At 46.9% G+C, this 9,535-nt stretch overlaps 1 non-coding gene across 1 annotated transcript; it reads right to left on the bottom strand.

The window, feature by feature from the left end:
* Positions 1 to 2,616: 2,616 nt before the first annotated feature.
* LOC116972665 lies at positions 2,617 to 2,809 on the bottom strand. Its single transcript, XR_004411865.1, has one exon. It is a non-coding gene; the product is annotated as a U2 spliceosomal RNA (small nuclear RNA).
* Positions 2,810 to 9,535: the final 6,726 nt, after the last annotated feature.

The raw sequence follows: 9,535 nt of genomic DNA, 5'->3' as shown, positions 1-9,535 counted from the left end.
TGCCAGCTCCACGAGGAAGATGTTAGCACATCTGATCGTATCCCAGAGAGTTGGCCTAAAGGAAAGCGACAATGGACGGGAGGGTGGTGATTGAAAGATGAAGGGGAAGGCAGAAACATAGAAAACATAGAAACATTGAAAAATAGGTGCAGGAGTAAGCCATTCGCCCCTTCGAGCCAGCAATATGATCATGGCTGATCATCGGAAATCATCTAAGATCAGTACCCGTTCCTGCGTTTTCCCCATATCCCTTGATTCCTTTAGCCCAAAGAGCAAATCTCTCTCTTGAAAACAACCAGTGAATTGGCTTCAACTACCTTCTGTGGCAGATAATAGTAAGATTAAACGAGAACTTACCAGTTTGAAGTTTGATCTGTATGTTATGAGGAGTTACGATGAGGGATTACGTGAAGAACCCGCTCAGTGCGCAGGCGCGGCATACTTCCAAGCAGCGGTGTGGAATCACAGATAGACACAGTTATTTGAAGTAAACATAGTAAAGATAAGGAGACATCAATTTATTAGTTTGATCCATATAATGAGGGTGGGAGCGGAGGGCACGTAATCCCTCATCGTAACTCCTCATAAAATACAGATCAAACTTCAAACTGGTAAGTTCTCGTTTAATCTTACTATTTTACTTCGGAGTCACGTGAGTGACTACGTGAAGACTTCAAAGCTCTGTGATTTCAAACCATGTAACAGTTCATACTTCACTCGCTGCCGAAGTCATTCGAGGGAGGAAGTATGTTATCGTAATCAACCATGAATCTGTTTGTAAAAACAATAATGGTGTTATTAACAACAACAAGACCAATTGCTCCCCCGGGCTTAAATTATATATTTTTTGCAGATTCTTTTTCTGCAAACGATACAGGTTCTGTCAGTGGTTTGTTATAAAAGTTTGGAACGTATACTCCCTAGACCACCCTGCAGTAGCCAGGATGTGGTCCATAGGCTCGTCCATCCTCTTATTTACTGACGTGGAAGCTGTCCTGGTGGAATAAGATTTTATACACGTTAGTATTTACTCCAGCAACTCCCAGTACCTGCTTGAGCCACTAGAGATAGTTTAGCTCGTCACCCGACCATGAGGTTTCCTGTGGCTGACCCATAAGGCTTTTTCCTCTCCCTCGGTATTCCTTATTGTGTCGATCTCTAAGTGGGTCATGACACATAAAACGTGGTTCAGGTGGGTATGCCCGGAATTTCATGACTGGACCTGATGTTCCTGGTCTGTTCTGTTTGGCCAACCCTTGAATGGGCATGTGACACTATCTGGTGTTATAACCATGTTGTCCCATCGCAGTAGATGGGAGAGCTGGCTATTTGTGTTGATGTAAGGCCACCAGCATGTCCATCTTCAGGGTAGGCTGTTCCAGGGTGAGTGACCTGGCTGGTGATCATCCCCTAAGGTATGTCAGGATTTCACTGACATCCCAATTTGGGTGTATTTCTGGGGAATGGATTGATATACCTCTCCTGTATCTGATCACCAGTGAGCGGTACCCAAGTTGAGTAGGCTAACAGAACATGTCCTTCATTGTGGTGAAGACCTGCCAGGAGCTCCAGTACAGTTTTTTGTTATAGTTGAATGTGTAATTCCTGTTTTGGAAAACAGTGTACCATTTCTTGATGCTCCTCAGGTATGTTCCCTAGGATATGTGACGGAATACTGTCATCAGGTTGATAGTGCTGCTGATCCAAGCACAGCAATGGTCTTCCCAATTCTGCAATTATTTTAATGACCATGTCGAGGATCACTGGGAACCATGCTTGTGGACTTGGTCCACTGTAATTTGCGTAGTACCCGACTGATGAAGCCGTAGTACCTATTGAAGAGGTAGAAGGAAAGGAAAACATAGAGATTAGGTTCCCCCCACCCCTCAATACGCGGGAATGTCTCCATTGCCGCTGCCTTGAGATTGGTTTCATGTGACGTAAGTTAGTACGTGGTGATTTAATTGGATATAAGGAATCGATATCTGGTGTCCATATTGCTCAGTGATTTCAGCAAATATTTTTGGTTTAAATGTATGTTTACAGTATTTAGCTCACCTGATAGGTGAGTTACTGATGGTCAAACATGTTTGACGACATACGGTTTGCAATTGTTAATAAATTGTCACCTAATATCGATGTTCTCCGCCCAAGTGGTTTGGTATATGCCACCACTGATGTTGTTATCTTATAAACGAACATGCAAATTTGGTGGATTACTGAGCAAATGCTTCACTAGAATTAAGTAAGTTAATATATAATATGTTTAAGTCAATTCATATTGGCATTAAGTATTACAAGCTCAGTAACACATCAGGACACATAAGATGTTACTCAAAACAGGTGGAAGTGTACAACCATAATCCTTCCTGCCGATAAATTCCATGATAACACTACAGATTAATCCATTTGCCCCCATATTACAGGTATGGAGATAGTTTTGAACACTAGTATCTCAGCTCATAGGAAAGGTACAAAGTTCAGTAGCTGGTAATGCTGCTATATCCCAATTACTTTGCCACGTAGTTGATTGGTGGTTAATGCACCATGACTGATAGTCTTAATGAATACCATATAACAACGTTGTGGATGGTCAACGTAAATATCTGGATATATATTTTGTGCACCGTTCCCAGAGGCACTGCAATACTGGGTCGATGCGTGGAGTGGATGGAGTAAGCCCCTATACCATCTACCCTGTTCCAAAATTCAATTTAATATATGGTCCCTAGATAAGGGACGTATCAGATTATTAAACTGATAAGAACAGATACTACACTTGATCTTAGCCAAAAGGCCGAGAAGCGATGCAGCTAAAGCAGTATCCAAGGATAGTTTGTCGTTAATATATAGACATGCCATGACGGAATGTTTCTAAGTGTCAGGGCTAGTTGATTCTGGATAACTTTGACTTAAATGCCGCAACGCTCATCATGGTTACTCCATCCAGGTAATTGCGGTATATCCGAAACTTATATGAGAAGGTACTGAATAGTGTGCATCTTCAAGGTCGATGTCTACCATAAAGTATCCTTGGATCCATGGTAGTAGTTACAAATCCCATGAATGGGTATACCTGGTGAAATACTCAAGTGGTTTATCAACGATGGTGCGACATTCACCATCGTGGGAGGGTAGACCACTTGGGGTGCTTGCTGAATTGGTGGCAAGATATTAATTCTATTCCCCTTGTATTTATTTTTTGGTATATAACTACCAAGAGTGATAGCTTCCTAACCAGGCGTGATTCATCCACCCCTTGTTAGTACAACCCTTAACCTTTATGTGATGGTAGGAACCATACTTATCTGTCTTCATTGTTGTTTTCTTCGGTTTCTGGTTCCTTGTTCTTGTAGGGACGATGTTTGTTGGGGGGGTGGCGCATTTTCCCCTGGGGCCTGCTCTGGGCCGTGGCCTAAATGCTACGGGTTTGGCATGCAGGCCCCGAGCTTTCACCAGTACCATGAGGTAGACGCCCCTGGTGGACACGTAGAGGTACTGCTGTCTGGTTTAGTGTGGTGCTCATTCCAGACTCTGCCCTCTTGTGCCGAATAGTTTGAACACTTCGTCCAGTTTTTTAGGACTGATTTGGTAAGTGCCAGGTAGCAGGATCTGTGCTTGTGAGGTCGGCGTTCTCATAGTCCTGTTAATTTCATAGATTGAGGGCAGGTTTGTGAGTTCATTTCAGAAGTTATGAGGTATACCGTTGAACAGTAGGGTCAGGTGTTTTGCCATACTACCCTGCCCTTCTGGAATGAGTAGGTGGACATGATAGCCGATGTCAGGGTACCAAATGCATTTTTTAAATATTTAGGTTAAATGCGCTGCTCAATGTATCCCCCAATAATGGCGGGCACTTTGAGTAAATGCAATTTAGGGGAGGCGTGATAAAACCAACGCCTCATGGCTACCTGTCTTGGAGAGGTTTTTTGGAAAAGACAGGTAGTAAGCTGGCCATCAGTTGAGACTGAAAAGCCATCTCGCTAGTGGTGGAGCCACATAGCGGCCACACCCAGCAGCTCTTCCTGATCCTGTACCTCAAGCATACTCCCGATATTGTTCAGCCAGTGACCCCTCTTCATGACCAGCCCAGCCGCTGGTCACCCCAAAGCTAACCACACTAAGGAGGAAGCGATGGGCAGTGCCTAGGCACTGTGGAGGGTATGCCTGAACCCTCCAGCGAGACTGCCCCTCACGTAGCGTGTCTCGCAGGAGCTCCTGCTCCAGGAGCCGCTCCAGCGGCTCAGGCGGCTGTCTCTCTCCCATGCGGGTGGAGAGACGTCCCCTCCGACAAGTCGGAAGCCACCGGCCGGATGCCTCTTCGGATGGCTGAACATCCAGCCCGCAGCTCAGGCACTAGCGGGACTGGCTTCGGCGCGGCGTGGGGATAGCGGAACGCCCGGTAAATGTTCCTACCACCTTCTTCTGGAGCTTTTGTGCCTTGTAGTAGCGAGAGCGCCCCTCAAGCAGCGCGTCTCGCAGGCACCTGCTCCGAGAGCCGCGGCGGCTCTCTCTTCCCCCGTGCGGGTGGAGAGACGTCCCGTCCCAAATCGGGAACAACTGCCGGATGCCTCTTCGGGTGGCTATACATCCAGCCCGCTATCGGGCTGGCCTCGGCACGGTGTCGGGGAATTGCGGAACACCGGGTCGCTCCTACCGCCTGTTGCTGCCCCCCTTCCCCCCGACGGGAAACGTTCCTCCTCGAACGGGGGACAGTTTTGTTCCAGAGCCTTTTTCTCTGCCTGTAAAACACAAGCAGAAAAAGGGGCTCCCCTGTAAAAGAAACCCGACCTCAGGATACTCACCTGACGGTCCGTTTCTCTGTTGCGGGAGAGCATAACTCCCGCTGCCGCTGTTGCACTGCTGGCGTAATACCGCGCCTGCGCACTGAGCGGGTTCTTCACGTAGTCACTCACGTGACTCCGAAGTAAAATTCCACAGATACACAACTCTCTGGGCAAATAAGTTTTTCCTCATCTATCAGGTAAAAGCACTGAGGGAGGAAGGAAATATCATAGTTCTGAAATTCTGAACTTAGCCATAACTGAACCAAATTAGGAGGCTGCAAATGATTGAATTTATTCCAGATATGATGAAGGGTGCAGACATTGGTGTTGTTTTGTGTATTTGTATTTGTAGAGAAGTGAGATTGACCGATTGACCAAATGGTGCCAGCACAACAACCTGGCTCTCAACATCAGTAAGACCAAGGAAATGATTGAGGACTTTAGTAGGGGAAGGATGAGGACCCACAATCCTGTTTATATCAATGGGACGATGGTGGAGAGGGTCAATAACTTCAAATTCCTGGGCGTGCATAATCAGAAGATCTTTCCTGTACCCAGCACACCGATGCAATTGTAAAGAAGGCACATCAGCGACCCTACTTCCTGAAAAGATTACGGAGATTCGGCATGTCGAAGAGGATTCTCCTAAACATCTACAGGTGCCTGGTAGAGAGCATTCTGACTGGTTGCATCGTGGCCTGGTTCAGCAACTTGAATGTCCAGGAGCGAAAAAGACTACAAAAAGTTGTGACCACTGCCCAGTCCATCACCGGTTTTGACCTCCCCACCGTCGAAGGGATCTATCGTAGTCGCTGCCTCAAAAAGGCATCCAAAATCATCAATGGCCCACACCATCTTGGCCACACACTTATCTCACCACTGCCACCTGGAAGAAGGTACAGGAGCCTGAAAACTGCAACATCCAGCTTCAGGAACAGCTTCTTCCCCACAGCCATCAGGCTATTAAACACAACGAATAAGCTATGAGCTTTGAACTGCAAAAGACTACATTATTATTTGTTATTTGCCCTATATTTGTTATTTATTGAACTTTTTCTTGTTTCCCCTTATATACAATGTTTACATATTCACGTATTCTGTTGTGCTGCAGTAAGTAAGAATTTCATTGTCCCATCCGGGACATATGACAATAAAACACTCTTGACTTTTGACTTGACTAGTTTAGTTTAGTTTAGTTTAGATATACAGCACGGAAACAGGCCCTTTGGCCCACCGAGTCCATGCCGATCACAGATCAACCCGTACACCAGTTCTATCCTACACACTAGGATGCGGCACGCTGGGGCGGCATGGAAGATATCGAGCAAATAACTGCAAGCATTATTGATTTCTTTGTAAAATAGTGAAAGATTGAATTTTGCTCATAAAGGATGAAATGCACTAGCGACTTGACAGGAAAGTTATTTGAATGAAATGTCTGAATGTTTATCTGAAGGAGGAGGTGAGGAAAGGGGTGGTGGACACACAGCGGGTATGAATGGGAGTGTGGGTGAACTGTGGGCTGCAATATGCTTTGTGAGTAAAATGGGGCCTTGAGGAGTACAGAAAAGAGTCCGATTCAGATTCGGATTCTGAATAATTTATTGCCATAGACACAAGGGTGCAATTAAATTGCAATTAACCCTTTGTGCAAAAAGGGTTTGCACAAAGCTCACAATGTAAACAGCATACATGTTATTTTTAGTTTAGTTTAAAGACAGAGCTAGGCCCTTTGGTCCACCGAGTCGATGATGACCATAGATCACTCAGTTCCATGTTATCCCTTTCCCTCCAAACGAGTGGGCAACTTACAGAAGCCCATTAACCTACACACCTGCACGTCTTTGGGATGTGGGAGGAAACCGAAACACTTGCAGAAAACCCATGTGGTCACAGGAAAAACATGCAAACTACACACAGACATCAGCTGAGGTCAGGATCGACCCTGGGTCTCTGGAGCTATGAGGCAGCAGCTCTGCCAGGTGCGCTACTGTACTGATAGATACAACAATAACTACAAAGACAAATGCAAAACAGCAGAACGGTGCAAATATTGTGTTGGAATCTAGGCTATGCAAAAAGAATACTGAAGTGCATTAACAGAATAACCAAAATTAGAGCTGAAACTTGAGGCACAAGGCTGCACCTTAGTTGGCACAGTGAGTGTGGCCCATTGCTGGGGAATGGCAGATCTGCTCCTCATGTTCACAGGCTGTCCAGATCCTTTGCTTTCTCCCACCACCCCTGCATTATAAGGGATGGCAGTTGTTTTATGCCCTTCATTTTGGCTGCCCAGAGCTCAATGGCCTGGAGATTTATCTCTGGTTACATTAACATTGTCAATGTGGCCACTGGCCATTGAGGATGCTGTTGCAAAGAAACCCCTGATCTGCTGACGCACCATCTCCAGTAATGGCCCCCATTGACTGTGTTGGCCCTGACCCCCATAACTCAGTGTTGAGACGATGAACCACTTACCACAGCCTGTCCAACACCAGGCCTCTCAGCACCCTCAATACTGAGTACAGAGGTTTGTGTCTTTTACAAAGTGTGGAGGTGGATGTATCTGCAATTGTTCAGACTGGAGAAAGTAAGAGCTTTAGTCCATAGTGCAAAGGAAGATACACAACATCAGATTACAAATCTTTATCATCATTGTTTATGCCAATGCATCGGATTTTTGTACATAAATTAAAATATTTTTGCAATATCTCTCAAAAAAACCATGACTGCTTTAAATATGGCTGCAACATTTTCCTGTTTTGTGACTAGTTAACAAAAGTTTTCCAACCATCTGATGTCTAACGTGAGACTTTTAATTTTACATTCATTGGTGTTCCCCGTCTTGTTTTAAATAAGTTCCATCAGCTCAACAACATTGAACGCAGCCACATAATGAATAGCTGTAGGCAGCCTTCTTTATCTCACACCTGCAGAACGCATTGCTTATTCCAGATGACGACAAAGTGACTAAGCTATTATTATTTAAGAAACAGCTGCTCATAAGTACTCATGCAAATTTGGCCGAGTTGTGGAGTCTTTTGAACCATGACTAGTAAGTATGTTAAAAATATATACATCTTAAAGAGCCTTTAAAAAACCCCACAAAGGTGGTGGGTATAAGAAATGAGCTTACAGAGGAGGTAGTTGAGGAAAGTCCTATTGTAGCAGCACCTGCTGGTTCGCACCATTGTCGAACCCTGCGGTCGGAAGCCGCATGCACGTGACTCTGGGAGGGGTCGGGTTTTTTTCGCGGTTTCTGGGCTCAGCCCGCCAGTCGATTGAGGACCACCGTTGTGGTCAGTTGTGTATTAGAACCTGTGATATCAGAGAACCTCGATTCAGAATAAATCTTGTTCAAACAACTGATTGACGTTTCTAACCCACCAAATTGGTGACCCCGACGAGTCTAACCATCGTTAGACTAGAGGACATGCAGGAAGAATATTTCCCCGCAGAGGCAGCCGGCACTCAGCAGAATTTCACCAGCCATCGGCTGCCCCCTTTTTGGCCCGATCAACCACAGGTTTGGTTCGCTCACGTGGAGGCGCAGTTCCACCTGCACCACATTGTCGCCGATGAGACCAGATATTTCCATGTGGTGGGGGCCCTGCTCAGGAATCGGCCTCGAGGTTGCTGCCATGCCTGAGGGATCCACCAGTGGCAGCAAAGTATGAAGGCCTCAAGACACTGTTGCTACATACCTTCGGGCTCAGCTGCCGAGACCGGACGGCAAAGATCCTTCATATGGACGGGATAGGTGATCGGAGGCCTTCCACCATAATGGCCAAGATGTGGGCCCTGATGGACAGACGGATGATGGACGCTTACTTTTCGAGCCAGCTTTTTTCGAGCAGATGCTGGATGACGTCCATCTAATGTTCGCGGGAGCCGATTTCAGCGACCCCCAACAGCTCGTCGAGAGGGTCGATGAACTATGGACCATGGGGCGGCAGGACTTTTGCGCCTTCACCCACCCAGCTGCACAGCTAGAGTGCAGCCGAGGAGGCATCGCGAGGAAGGCCTGTCACCGGCCGCCTCTGAGGATCCACCGCAGCATTCCGAGCAATATGGTACATGCCGTTGGTGTTACTACCACCTCCGTTTCGGTGCAGAGGCCCGATGCTGCCAAAGCCCCCGCACATTTCAGGGAAATGCCTCGGCCGATCGCCTCTAGAGGTGACCGCGATCGGCCACATCGATCGCCTCTACGTCCGTAACCTTCACTCTGACCGCCGTTGATACCTGTGTCGGTAAGGTAGGACCTGTCCTCTCATTGTTAATGGGAGTGACATTCAAACATACGGTACGCGGACCCTTAACCTAACCTTTGACTCCCACCCATACAGGTGGAAGTTTATCGTTGCTAACGTCGCCCAGCCAATCTTGGGGGAAGATTTCTTGCACGCGTTTTCCCTTCTCATCGATGTGCATGGCAGTCGTATGGTCCCGTTGTCAGAACTCTGCCCTGCCGAACCGCGCAACTCACCACCACCCAAACAGCAACCCGACGACATCATAGAAGGTCCATGAGCCTGTCCAAGTTCTGCTGTCCGAGTTCTCTGAGCTACTCACACTCCGTTTCGACTGAGCTGCGCCACGTCACGGTGTGGTGCACCATATCCCTACCGAAGGTCCACCGGTGCATGTTCGCGCGCGCCGCCTCCCACCGGACAAGCTGCGCATTGTCCGCAATTAATTCCAATTGATGGAAGACATGGGTTTTGTGCGGCGACCGATAGCTCTTA

Source organism: Amblyraja radiata, chromosome 4, assembly GCF_010909765.2.
Source record: "Amblyraja radiata isolate CabotCenter1 chromosome 4, sAmbRad1.1.pri, whole genome shotgun sequence".
Taxonomy (NCBI): domain Eukaryota; kingdom Metazoa; phylum Chordata; class Chondrichthyes; order Rajiformes; family Rajidae; genus Amblyraja; species Amblyraja radiata.
The sequence above is the reverse complement of the archived record's forward strand: the minus strand, read 5'-3'. Positions and strand labels throughout refer to the sequence as shown.